Source organism: Pongo abelii, chromosome 12, assembly GCF_028885655.2.
Source record: "Pongo abelii isolate AG06213 chromosome 12, NHGRI_mPonAbe1-v2.0_pri, whole genome shotgun sequence".
NCBI classification, from domain to species: domain Eukaryota; kingdom Metazoa; phylum Chordata; class Mammalia; order Primates; family Hominidae; genus Pongo; species Pongo abelii.
Window position 1 is genome coordinate 28,377,444 of NC_071997.2, and position 14,241 is coordinate 28,391,684.

General features: G+C 46.5%; 1 pseudogene; it reads left to right on the forward strand.

Moving 5' to 3' along the window:
* The first annotated feature begins 12,942 nt into the window (after positions 1-12,942).
* Positions 12,943-13,526, forward strand: LOC103889627 (cilia- and flagella-associated protein 144-like; annotated as a pseudogene).
* The last annotated feature ends 715 nt before the right edge of the window (positions 13,527-14,241 follow it).

Consider the following 14,241-nt stretch of genomic DNA (forward strand, 5'->3'; position numbering starts at 1 on the left):
AAGTTGAGCTTTATTAAAATTAATGGCTGGGCACGATGGCTCACGCCTATAGTCCTAGCACTTTGGGAGGCCAAGGAGGGCAGATCATGAGGTCAGGAGATCAAGACCATCCTAGCTAACACAGCGAAACCCTGTATCTACAAAAAATACAAAAAAATTAGTCAGGCGTGGTGGTGCACGCCTGTAGTCCCAGCTACTCGGGAGGCTGAGGCAAGAGAATCGCTTGAACCCGGGAGGCGGAGGTTGCAGTGAGTCGAGATTGTGCTCCCGCACTCCAGCCTGGTGACCCCGTCTCAAAAGAGGAAGACACCATCTCAAAAAAAAAAAAAAAAAAAAACAGGCAGCCAGCCCACAGACTATGGCTATAGTTTGTTGACCCTTGTCCTAGAAAAATTAAAACTATGTCCATTGAAAAACCTTTATACAAATGTTTACAGAAGCTCTATTCATAATCACCAAAAACTGGTAACAACCCAAATGTCCTAAAAATGGTAAATGTACTAGTGGTATATCCATACTATGGAATATTATTCAGCAATGAAAACAAAAACTATTTCTACAGGCAGCAACTTTGGATGAATTTCCAGGGCATTATGCTGAGTGAAAGAAGCCTGTATCAAAAGGCTACATAACATATAATTCCATTTATATGGTATATAATGTGTAATCAGTGGTAAGGGGGTGAGTGGAAGGTATAACTATAAAGTAATAACATGAATGAGTTTTTAGAATGTTGGAATTGTTACGTATCCTTACTGTGGTAGTGGTTACATGAATCTGGACATACGTGTCTTAAAATTTGTAGAACTGGCTGGGCAGGTGGTTCATACACATAATCCCAGAATTTTGGGAGGCTGAGGTGGGTGGATCACCTGAGGTCAGGAGTTTGAGACCAGCCTGGCCAACATGGCAAAACTCCATCTCTACTAAAAATACAAAAATTAGCTGGGCGTGGTGGTGCATGCCTGCTATCCCAGTTACTCAGGAGGCTGAGGCAGGAGAATCGCTTGAACCCAGGAGGCGGAGGTTGCAGTGAGCTGAGATTGAACCACTGCACTCCAGCCTGGGTGACACAGTGAGACTCCATCTAAAAAAAAAAAAAAAAAAATTGTAGAACTATACACGCCCTGGCTGGGTGTGGTGGCTCACACCTGTAATCCCAGCACTTTGGGAAGCCAAGGCAGCTGGATCACAAGGTCAAGAGATTGAGACCATCCTGGCCAACATGGTGAAACCCCATCTTTACTAAAAATACAAAAATTAGCTGGGCGTGGTGGTGCATGCCTATAATCTCAGCTACTCAGGAGGCTGAGGCAGGAGAATCGCTTGAACCCAGGAGGCGGAGGTTGCAGTGAGCCGGGATTATGCCACTGCACTCCAGCCTGGCAACAGAGTGAGACTCCGTCTCAAAAAAAAGAAAAAAAAGAAAAGAAAAAAAAGAACTATACACCCCCCAAATGGGCAACTTTTCTATATGATTATATACTGAAAATACCTGTATCGATTATAGTTTTTTAAAAAAGTAATCACCACTTTGTGCACCTGTTTCCTTACCACCTAATTCCTCCTTTTCCATGGGCGGGTGGGTTTTGGTCTGTACCACTTTTTTCAAAAGTGAGCTTTTAGAGGAGGAGGCAGAGCAGATGTCTGAATAGAACCCTCCAGCAAGCATCACCCCAACCCTCTGCCCTGCAGGAACACCAAATGGAACAACTATCTACATAAAAAAGCACCTTCCTAAGACACAAAGATCAGATGAGTGATCACAGTACCTGGTTTTTAACATCATATCAAGGAAAGAGGCACTGAAGAGGGAAGGAAAGACAGTCTTGAACTGCTGATGCCACCTTTCCCCCATCTCCCCAGTAGTAGCAGCAGCCTCATGACAAGAGAGAATCTGTGTGATTTGGGGAGGGAGAGTGCAGTGATTGTGAGACTTTGCCTTGGAACTCAGTGCTTCCCTGTAACATCGGAAAGCAACACAGAACAGAATTCAGCAGGTACCCTCGGAGGGAGCATTTAGACCAGCCACAGCCAGAAGGGAATTATCCATCCTAGTTGTCAGAACCTGAATTCCAGCAAGCCTTGCCACCATGGGCCAAAGTGCCCTGGTGTCCTAGGGCACTAAACTTAAAAGGCAGTCCAGGCCACAAGGACTACAATTTCTTAGCAATTTTGGTGCTATGGTTTTTTGGACTCAGAGCCAGTGAACTCCGGGTGCACATAACCTAATGACACACCAGATGGGGTGGCTGAGAGCCCAGCACCCCAGGGAGTACAGCTGGGGTAGCATGGCTGTGGGAGAGACTCTTTTCTTTTCTTTTCTTTTTCTTTTTTTTTTTTTTTGAGACAGGGTCTTGGTCTGTCACCCAAACTGGAATGCAGTGATGCAGTCATGGCTCCCTGCAGCCTTGACCTCCCAGGCTCAAGTGATCCTCTCACCTCAGCCTCCCCAGTAGCTGGGACAACAGACATGTCCCACAATGCCTGGCTAGTTTATTTTTCTCTGTAGAGACAGGGGTCTCACTATGCTGCCCAGGCTTCTCTCAAACTCCTGGGCTAAAGCAATCCTCCTGCCTTGGTGGCCCAAAGTGCTGGGATTACAAGTATGGGCCACCATGGCTGGCCAAGACTTTTTTCTTCTGTGGGAAGAGAGCAGAGGGGAGAGTAAAGAGGACTCTATCTTGCAACTTGGATACCAGCCCAGCCACAGTAAAATAGGGCACCAGGCAGAGTCCTGAGGCCCCCATTTAAGCACTAGCTCCCAGATGACATTTTGGGACACACCCTGGGCAGGAAGGGAACCCACTGCCTTGAAGGGAAGAACCTGGCCCTGGCAGAATTCATCACCTGCTGACTAAAGAGCACTTGGGCCTTGAATAAACAACAGTGGTTGCCAGGCTGTACCCACTGTGGGTCTTGGGTGAAACACAGTGCCATGCTGGCCTCACGTGTGACCCAGTGCATTCCCAGCTATGGTGGCCATGGGGAGAGGCTCCTTCTGCTTGATGAAAGGAGAGGAAAGAGTAAAGGGGACTTTGTCTTGCAGCTTGGGTGCCAGCTAGGCCACACTGAGATAGAGCACCAGGTGGGCTCCTGGGGTCTCTGATTCCAGGCCTTGGCTCCTGTGTGGCATTTTTGGACTTGCTCTAGGCAAGAGGGATCCCTTTGTCCTCAAAGAAGAGACCCAGCCTGGCAGCAATCACCAGAAGCTGGCGATTCTGGTGATTCCTCATCACAAGGAAATGATAAGTATTTGAGGTGATGGATATGCTAAATACCCTGATTTGATCATTACGCAACTTATCCCATAAATCTATGCAATTCTTATGTGTAAATTAAAAATAAACCTTTTACAAAATACATAATTTCCTATAAGTAAAGAACACACAAAAAAGGAGAGGCCAGAGAATTGAATCCAGCCATCTAAATGGACATTGAACCCACTCAGCATGACAGACTCAAGAATAAGACTTTGAGACAAGTGTGAATGTTTTCATTGAAAAAGAGAGGATCCAGGAGGTCTGAAAGGACAAGCCAGGGACATGGTGGCTCATAGCACAAGCTTCTAAGGAGCAAGAGATTTTCTAATAGGAAGAGAGAAATAATGGTTTTAAAGGAATTAGAAGGAGCAAGGAGAAGAAATACCCCACCCACATTCTCACCCTGAAGTACTTTAGAGTTTGAAAGAATGAGTAGTCTCTACTTGAGATACAAGGGAAACAGTGTCCTCAAGAGAAATGCAGGTACAGTTAAAGCCAGGAGTCACAGGGGACTGTCAATAAAGAAGCACTCCCAGGAAATAGGGGAGTTTGCTGAATCATGTAGCTGGACTTCCAGGGAGTACAATGGAAGGTTTTGTCAAATAAGAGAGGAAAAGGACGTTGGGGAAAAATCAGATATTATAGTGATGTTGATGAAAAGAGTTAAACTTTGAAGATGGCCGAATAGGAACAGCTCTGGTCTATAGCTCCCAGCGTGAGTGATGCAGAAGACAGGTGATTTCTGCATTTCCATCTGAGGTACTGGGTTCATCTCACTAGGGAGTGCCAGACAGTGGGCGCAAGACAGTGAGTGCAGTGCACCGTGCACAAGCCAAAGCAGGGCGAGGCATTGCCTCACTCAGGAATTCCAAGGGGTCCGGGAGTTCCCTTTCCTGGTCAAGGAAAGGGGTGACAGATGGAGGGCACCTGGAAAATCGGGCCACTCCCACCTGAATACTGTGCTTTACCGATGGGCTTAGAAAACGGCACACCAGGAGATTATATCCCGCGCCTGGCTCAGAGGGTCCTGCACCCACGGAATCTCGCTGATTGCTAGCGCAGCAGTCTGAGATCAAACTGCAAGGTGGCAGCGAGGCTGGGGGAGGGGCGCCCGCGATTGCCCAGGCTTGCTTAAGTAAACAAAGCAGCCAGGAAGCTCAAAATCGGTGGAGCCCACCACAGCTCAAGGAGGCCTGCCTGCCTCTGTAGGCTCCACCTCTGGGGGCAGGGCACAGTCAAACAAAAAGACAGCAGTAACCTCTGCGGACTTAAATGTCCCTGTCTGACAGCTTTGAGGAGAGCAGTGGTTCTCCCAGCATGCAGCTGGAGATCTGAGAACGGGCAGACTGCCTCCTCAAGCAGGTCCCTGACCCCTGACCCCCGAGCAGCCTAACTGGGAGGCACCCCTAAGTAGGGGCAGACTCACACCTCACATGGCTGGGTACTCCTCTGAGACAAAACTTCCAGAGGAATGATCAGACAGCAGCATTCGCGGATCATGAAAATCCGCAGTTCTGCAGACACCGCTGCTGATACCCAGGCAAACAGGGTCTGGAGTGGACCTCTAGCAAACTCCAACAGACCTGCAGCTGAGGGTCCTGTCTGTTAGAAGGAAAACTAACAAACAGAAAGGACATCCACACCAAAAACCCATCTGTACCTCACCATCATCAAAGACCAAAAGTAGATAAAACCACAAAGATGGGGAAAAAACAGAGCAGAAAAACTGGAAATTCTAAAAAGCAGAGCACCCCTCCTCCTCCAAAGGAACGCAGTTCCTCACCAGCAATGGAACCAAGCTGGACGGAGAATGACTTGGCGAGTTGAAAGAAGAAGGCTTCAGAAAATCAAACTACTCTGAGCTACAGGAGGAAATTCAAACCAAAGGCAAAGAAGTTGAAAACTTTGAAAAAAATTTAGATGAATGTATAACTAGAATAACCAATACAGAGAAGTGCTTAAAGGAGCTGATGGAGCTGAAAGCCAAGGCTCGAGAACTACGTGAAGAATGCAGAAGCCTCAGGAGCCAATGTGATCAACTGGAAGAAAGGGTATCAGTGCTGGAAGATTAAATGAATGAAATGAAGTGAGAAGGGAAGTTTAGAGAAAAAAGAATAAAAAGAAATGAACAAAGCCTCCAAGAAATATGAGACTATGTGAAAAGACCAAATCTGCATCTGATTGGTGTACCTGAAAGTGATGGGGAGAATGGAACCAAGTTGGAAAACACTGCAGGATATTATCCAGGAGAACTTCCCCAATCTAGCAAGGCAGGCCAACATTCAGATTCAGGAAATACAGAGAACGCCACAAAGATACTCCTCGAGAAGAGCAACTCCAAGACACATAATTGTCAGATTCACCGAAGTTGAAATGAAGGAAAAAATGTTAAGGGCAGCCGGAGAGAAAGGTCGGGTTACCCACAAAGGGAAGCCCATTAGACTAACAGCGGATCTCTCATTAGAGAAACTCTACAAGCCAGAAGAGAGTGGGGGCCAATATTCAACATTCTTAAAGAAAAGAATTTTCAACCCAGAATTTCATATCCAGCCAAACTAAGCTTCATAAGTGAAGGAGAAATAAAATGCTTTACAGAGAAGCAAATGCTGAGAGATTTTGTCACCATCAGGCCTGCCCTAAAGGAGCTCCTGAAGGAAGCACTAAACATGGAAAGGCAAATCCGGTACCAGCCACTGCAAAATCACGCCAAAATGTAAAGACCATCGAGACTAGGAAGAAACTGCATCAACTAACAAGCAAAATAACCAGCTAACATCATAATGACAGGATCAAATTCACACATAACAATATTAACTTTAAATGTAAATGGACTAAATGCTCCAATTAAAAGACACAGACTGGCAAATTGGATAAAGAGTCAAGACCCATCAGTGTGCTGTATTCAGGAAACCCATCTCATGTGCAGAGACACACATAGGTTCAATATAAAGGGATGGAGGAAGATCTACCAAGCAAATAGAAAACACAAAAGGCAGGGGTTGCAATCCTAGTCTCCGATAAAACAGACTTTAAACCAACAAAGATCAAAAGAGACAAAGAAGGCCATTACATAATGGTAAAGGGATTAATTCAACAAGAAGAGCTAACTATCCTAAATATATATGCACCCAATAGAGGAGCACCCAGATTCATAAAGCAAGTCCTGAGTGACCTACAAAGAGACTTAGACTCCCACACAATAATAATGGGAGACTTTAACACCCCACTGTCAACATTAGACAGATCAACGAGACAGAAAGTTAACAAGGACACACAGGAATTGAACTCAGCTCTGCACCAAGTGGACCTAATAGACATCTACAGAACTCTCCACCCCAAATCAACAGAATATACATTTTTTTCAGCACCACACCACATCTATTCCAAAATTGACCACATAGTTGGAAGTAAAGCACTCCTCAGCAAATGTAAAAGAAGAGAAATTATAACAAACTGTCTCTCAGACCACAGTGCAATCAAACTAGAACTCAGGATTAAGAAACTCACTCAAAACCACTCAACTACATGGAAACTGAACAACCTGCTCCTGAATGACTACTGGGTACATAAAGAAATGAAAGCAGAAATAAAGATGTTCTTTGAAAACAATGAGAACAAAGACACAACATACCAGAATCGCTGGGACACATTCAAAGCAGTGTGTAGAGGGAAATTTATGCACTAAATGCCCACAAGAGAAAGCAGGAAAGATCCAAAATTGACACCCTAACATCACAATTAAAAGAACTAGAAAAGCAAGAACAAACACATTCAAAAGCTAGCAGAAGGCAAGAAATAACTAAAATCAGAGCAGAACTGAAGGAAATAGAGACCAAAAAAAAGCCCTTCAAAAAATTAATGAATCCAGGGCTGGTTTTTTGAAAAGATCAACAAAATTGATAGACCGCTAGCAAGACTAATAAAGAAAAAAAGAGAGAAGAATCAAATAGATGCAATAAAAAATGATAAAGGGGATATCACCACCGATCCCACAGAAATAGAAACTACCATCAGAGAATACTACAAACACCTCTACGCAAATAAACTAGAAAATCTAGAAGAAATGGATAAATTCCTTGACACATACATCCTCCCAAGACTAAAGCAGGAAGAAGTTGAATCTCTGAATAGACCGATGACAGGATCTGAAATTGTGGCAATAATCAATAGCTTACCAACCAAAAAGAGTCCAGGACCAGATGGATTCACAGCCGAATTGTACCAGAGGTACAAGGAGGAACTGGTACCACTCCTTCTGAAACTATTCCAATCAATAGAAAAAGAGGGAATCCTCCCTAACTCATTTCATGAGGCTAGCATCATCCTGATACCAAACCCGGGCAGACACACAACCAAAAAAGAGAATTTTAGACCAATATCCTTGATGAACATTGATGCAAAAATCCTCAATAAAATACTGGCAAACCGAATCCAGCAGCATATCAAAAAGCTTATCTACCATGATCAAGTGGGCTTCATCCCTGGGATGCAAGGCTGGTTCAATATATGCAAATCAATAAATGTAATCCAGCATATAAACAGAACCAAAGACAAAAACCACATGATTATCTCAAGAGATGCAGAAAAGGCCTTTGACAAAATTCAACAACGCTTCATGCTAAAAACTCTCAATAAATTAGGTATTGATGGGATATATCTCAAAATAATAAGAGCTGTCTATGACAAACCCACAGCCAATATCAAACTGGAAGCATTCCCTTTGAAAACTGGCACAAGACAGGGATGCCCTCTCTCACCACTCCTATTCAACATAGTGTTGGAAGTGCTGGCCAGGGCAATCAGGCAGCAGAAGGAAATAAAGGGTATTCAAATAGGAAAAGAGGAAGTCAAATTGTCCCTGTTTGCAGATGACATGATTGTATATCTAGAAAACCCCATTGTCTCAGCCCAAAATCTCCTTAAGCTGATAAGCAACTTCAGCAAAGTCTCAGGAGACAAAATCAATGTGCAAAAATCACAAGCATTCTTATACACCAATAACAGACAAACAGAGAGCCAAATCATGAGTGAACTCCCATTCACAATTGCTTCAAAGAGAATAAAATACTTAGGAATCCAACTTACAAAGGACATGAGGGACCTCTTCAAGGAGAACTACAAACCACTGCTCAATGAAATAAAAGAGAACACAAACAAATGGAAGAACATTCCATGCTCATGGGTAGGAAGAATCAATATCATGAAAATGGCCATACTGCCAAGGTAATTTATAGATTCAATGCCATCCCCATCAAACTACCAATAACTTTCTTCACAGAATTGGAAAAAACTACTTAAAGTTCATATGGAACCAAAAAAGATCCCGCATTGCCAAGTCAATCCTAAGCCAAAAGAACAAAGCTGGAGGCATCACGCTACCTGACTTCAAACTATACTACAAGGCTACAATAACCTAAACAGCATGGTTCTGGTACCAAAACAGAGATATAGATCAATGGAACAGAACAGAGCCCTCAGAAATAACGCTGCATATCTACAACTATCTGATCTTTGACAAACCTGAGAAAAACAAGCAATGGGGAAAGGATTCCCTATTTAATAAATGGTGCTGGGAAAACTGGCTAGCCATATGTAGAAAGCTGAAACTGGATCCCTTCCTTACACCTTATACAAAAATTAATTCAAGATGGATTAAAGACTTAAACGTTAGACCCAAAACCATAAAAACCCTAGAAGAAAACCTAGCCATTACCATTCAGGACCTAGGCATGGGCAAGAACTTCATGTCTAAAACATCAAAAGCAATGGCAACAAAAGCCAAAATTGACAAATGGGATCTAATTAAACTAAAGAGCTTCTGCACAGCAAAAGAAACTACCATCAGAGTGAACAGGCAACCTACAGAATGGGAGAAAATTTTCGCAACCTACTCATCTGACAAAGGGCTAATATCCAGAATCTACAATGAACTCCAACAAATTTACAAGAAAAAAACAAACAACCCCATCAAAAAGTGGGTGAAGGGTATGAACAGACACTTCTCAAAAGAAGACATTTATGCAGCCAAAAGACACATGAAAAAATGCTCGTCATCACTGGCCATCAGAGAAATGCAAATCAAAACCACAATGAGATACCATCTCACACCAGTTAGAATGGCAATCATTAAAAAGTCAGGAAATAACAGGTGCTGGAGAGGATGTGGAGAAATAGGAACACTTTTACACTGTTGGTGGGACTGTAAACTAGTTCAACCATTGTGGAAGTCAGTGTGGCGATTCCTCAGGGATCTAGGACTACAAATACCATTTGACCCAGCCATCCCATTACTGGGTATATACCCAAAGGACTATAAATCATGCTGCTATAAAGACACATGTACACGCATATTTATTGTGGCACTATTCACAATAGCAAAGACTTGGAACCAACCCAAATGTCCAACAATGATAGACTGGATTAAGAAAATGTGGCACATATACACCATGGAATACTATGCAGCCATAAAAAATGATAAATTCATGTCCTTTGTAGGGACATGGATGAAATTGGAAATCATCATTCTCAGTAAACTATCGCAACGACAAAAAAACCAAACACCGCATGTTCTTGCTCATAGATGGGAATTGAACAATGAGAACACATGGACACAGGAAGGGGAACATCACACTCTGGGGATGGTTGTGGGGTGGGCGGAGAGGGGAGGGATAGCATTAGGAGATATACCTGATGCTAAATGATGAGTTAATGGGTGCAGCACACCAGCATGGCACATGTATACATATGTAACTAACCTGCACATTGTGCACATGTACCCTAAAACTTAAAGTATAATAAAATAAAAAAAAACAAAACAAAAGAGAAAAGAGTTAAACTTTGTAAAATATTTGAAGAGATTGATTCTGGGCCAAATATGAGTGACCATGGCCCATGACATGGCCCTCGGGAGGTGCTGGGAATATGTGCCCAAGGTGGTTGGGGCACAGCTTGGTTTTTTATGTTTTAGGAAGGCATGAGACATTAATTGCATTTCAGAAATACATTGGTTTGGTTTAGAAGGGTGGGACAACTTAAAGTGGGGGCTTCTAGGCTGTAAGTAAATTTAAACAATTTTTTGGTTGACAATTGGTTGAGTTTGTTTAAAGACTTGGGATTGATAGGAATGTTTAGCTTACAGATAAAAGATTGTGGAGACTAAGTTTTATTGCGCAGAGGAAGCTCTCACATAGCCAACTTTAGAGAGAGCAGGTTGTAAAATATTTCTTATGGGACCTAAAAGGGTGCCTGGCTCTTAGTTGATTATCTCCTGGATCTGGAAAGAAAGGAAGGAAAACAAAGGGGGAGGGGGTTCTCTATAGAATGTGGATTTTTTCCCACAAGAGACTTTGCAGGGCAATTTTAAGGTATGGCAAGGAGATATATTTTGGGGTTAAATATTTTTTCCTTGTCTTATAATGTTATGCCAGAGTTAGATTGAAAAGTAAGTCACAGGCCGGGCGCGGTGGCTCACACCTGTAATCCCCGCACTTTGGGAGGCCGAGGCGGGTGGATCACGAGGTCAGGAGATCGAGACCATCCTGACTAACACGGTGAAACCACGTCTCCACTAAAAATACAAAAAAATTAGCTGGGCATGGTGACGGGAGCCTGTAGTCTCAGCTACTCAGGAGGCTGAGGCAGGAGAAGGGCGTTAACCCGGGAGGCGGAGCTTGCAGTGAGCCCAGATCCCGCCACCGCACTCCAGCCTGGGTGACAGAGTGAGACTCCGTCTCAAAAAAAAAAAAAAGAAAGGAAAGACAAGAAAAGTAAGTCACAATATACAGGGTTAAATAAAACTCATCTGACGAGAATTTAAGGTTTGTAGGGCATGAATCTCTAGACCCCTTAGGTAGGAATTTGGGTAAGATAAAACATTAGAGCTTAGTCCTCCGTAATAAAAGTATCCTTGAGAATAGGGGAATAAAGGAGCTTATGCTTTGGATGGTGATCAAAGAAACCAGTAATGTTCAGCAGAGAGGGTTTCTGCATCAGACAAAAGTGCAGCCTCCTTAATCATCTGGCAGGGAGCGAGGCATCTCAGGTAGGGAACAAGGAAATCCAAATCTAGTTATTAGGCGCTCAGGAGTGGGTAGTCATCCTACCAGCTGTGACTCTTACGTTTCTGGTTCTAGTTAAAAGCATCAAACCAAGGAACACAGGGGCCGGGGTAAGCTAGGAAACGCCCAGGTCTGCTCTGACGCGCCCCCTGCAGGATCCCGTCCAGACACGCAGGAGCGACCGCTGGTGCGCGCTTGGGGCCGTTTTGCGTTCCCTCCTACCTGCCCTCTCCTGCCCCAAGTTCTAGCCCCACCTGCTTTGTCACCCACCGCCAGCCTATGGAGGTTCCCTCTCTGGTCCTCCGTGCGTGTCCCATGGGTAAAATGGACGTAGCATGTCTAATTGCGCATGTTCCCGCAGTGATGTGAGGGACTGAAGGGCTTTCAACGCTGCGCTGTCGTAAGGGAAGGCGCCTGGGGCACTGACTCCGTCCCGTTTTCCCAGATCCTGCTCAGAGCCTCTCTCCCAGGCCCCCGGCCCCTACCTGTATGCTAGCCCCCTGATCAGCCTTTGCCTGCTGAGGGCAAAACTACAGGGTACCCAAGAACAGGGGCTGCCATTTCCTCTGTCTTCCATTTCCCCTGTTCGGTCCTAAACCCGGAGATGGGGCCCTGTGCCGACCGGCGGGGCGCTCCCGGCTTCGGGTGGGGCGCGGGTCACAAAGCGCGTTCCGCCCTGGAACGCCCAGAGGAGATAAAAGCCGCGCAGGCCCCGCGCTCGCCGCGCACTCCGACAGTTCCGACGAGGGAGCGCTGCACTCGCTCAAAATGACTCGAAAGCTGCCCCGCCTCTCCGCCTTCCAATCCCGGCGCCCGCTCGGCGCCACCCCGCAGCGCCCTGGCAGTCAGCTCTTCTTTCCTCCCATCCGTCGCCCGTTTCTGGACCCGCAGACTACGCTCCTGTTCCATCCCACCTACTCGTCCTTCTGCCCCATCTGCTACCCGTCTCTCAACCAATTCGTCCCCGTCCACTACCCCGTCGTGGGCATCGCCCTGCCGAGCTCTTCCTGCCTGAGTCTTCACAAGGGCTGCATCTGCCGCCCGCATGTCCGTTGGGGACCCAACTTCCACTACGTCCCTCCCTATCCCCCCACGCCCCCGCCCAGCCCCTGCTTTTAGAGCCTGCCTGCAGCCCGCTCCCACCCAGCCACCCACGCGGCCCTGACGATCCAGGATCCCACGGAGAGGACCCTGCAGGCACCGTGCTCGGGCAGCGAAGGAGCGGAACCTGGGGTCCCCGCGGCCTGGCTGTGGACACGGGGACGCAGGACCACGGACACCCACCCTCGGCCTCCGCTGCCTGCTCAGCCAGCCGCGCCAGCCTCTGCATTTGGCAATGGCTTCCCCGTGGGCCTTGGTCTGGAACCACCGAGCAAACTGCAGGCCCGAGACGGAGAAGGGAGAGCACGAGGAAGCAGCGCCTCTGCTCGCTGGGAGGGAAACGACTGGCCAAGGTGAGGCCTAACCACATGCCCATGACCTCCGGGTCTGTCCTGTGACAGGAAGCCCTTTCCTGGAGGTGTCCACGGGCGGTTGGGGTAAGGGCTGGGTCGCCAGGAGCTGGGGCTGTGGGAGCGCTGTTGCCTGGAGACTGCGTGGGACACCGTTGCCTGGAGACGGCAGATGCCCGGGGCCAGGGAGAGAGGCACCAGGGAGCAGAGAGCGCATCGAACCCGATGGAGCAACGCCAAGGCCATGGCGGGACACCCCAGGGAGAAGGTGATCCAGGATGAGGTCCGTCAGAACCAGATCTTGCAGGAGCTGTACCTCAAAGAGCTGCCAGCCCAGAACGCCTATGCGCGGCATCACGTGAACCCCTCCACGAGGTCCACAGATCACCAGGAAGCCCACGTCTTGGCATGGTAACCTGGAGGAGCCTGGAGACGCCAGGTTTCGGAATCTCATTCACCACACTGCCCAGGGATCAAGGAAGAAGGACCCAGACACAGACTGAAAACCAGGAAACTGTATGGGACTCAGAGCCCTCGCTCAACCCAGAATGCCCAGATCGCAGGCTGAACCACTGCAGGGTCTGCAATGACATTGCTCTATACAAGGCTCAGATGTGGAGCCTGGGAGAAGATGATGGCCACCAGTGGCATCCCAGCGGTGGAGTGAGGCCCCGGGTTTCATGCCCAGTGTGTGCACTGCCCCGAGAAATAAATGTTATTTTAAAGCCAAATAAATAAAATGACACTAAGTTTTAGACATTGGAATTTTGTAGCATGATTCTTCCCAGGAATTGTTCCCAATCTTCAGTCCTTCTGCAGTACAGGTGAGCGCCATGAGAGTAGCCATACTCACCTAGAGAGTAGTATGTTGGCCCTGCCTCCTCCACCACCAGTCCCTTGGATCAGGGATGGGAAAGCCACCCCAGCTAGGCTAAGAGACAGCACAGAACCAAGAGAGAGCTGTGACTGTCTCCAAATTACTGAACTGATGATGACATGCGGACTTAGTATCTGTATTAGTTTGTTCTCATGCGTCTAACAAAGACATAGCCAAGACTGGGTAATTTATAAAGGAAAGAGTTTTAATGGACTCACAGTTCAGCATGGCTGAGGAGGCCTCACAATCATGGCGGAAGGCAAAGGAGAAGCAAAGTCACACCTTGTATGGCGGCAGGCAAGAGAGCTTGTGCAGGGGAACTCCCCTTTATAACACCATCAGATCTTATGAGACTTATTTACTACCTGAGAACAGTAGGAGGGAAACTGTCCCCACGAATTAATTATCTCCACCTGGCCCTGCCCTTGACATGTGGGGATTATTACAATTCAAGGTGAGATTTGGAGGGGGGCCGGGTCACACAGCCAAACCATATCAGTATCTGTTGGTATTCTAGACCAGGGCCAGCAGCCTACAGCCCAAGGGCCACCACCTGTTTGTAAATAATGTTTTTTTGTGTGTGTGTTTTTTTT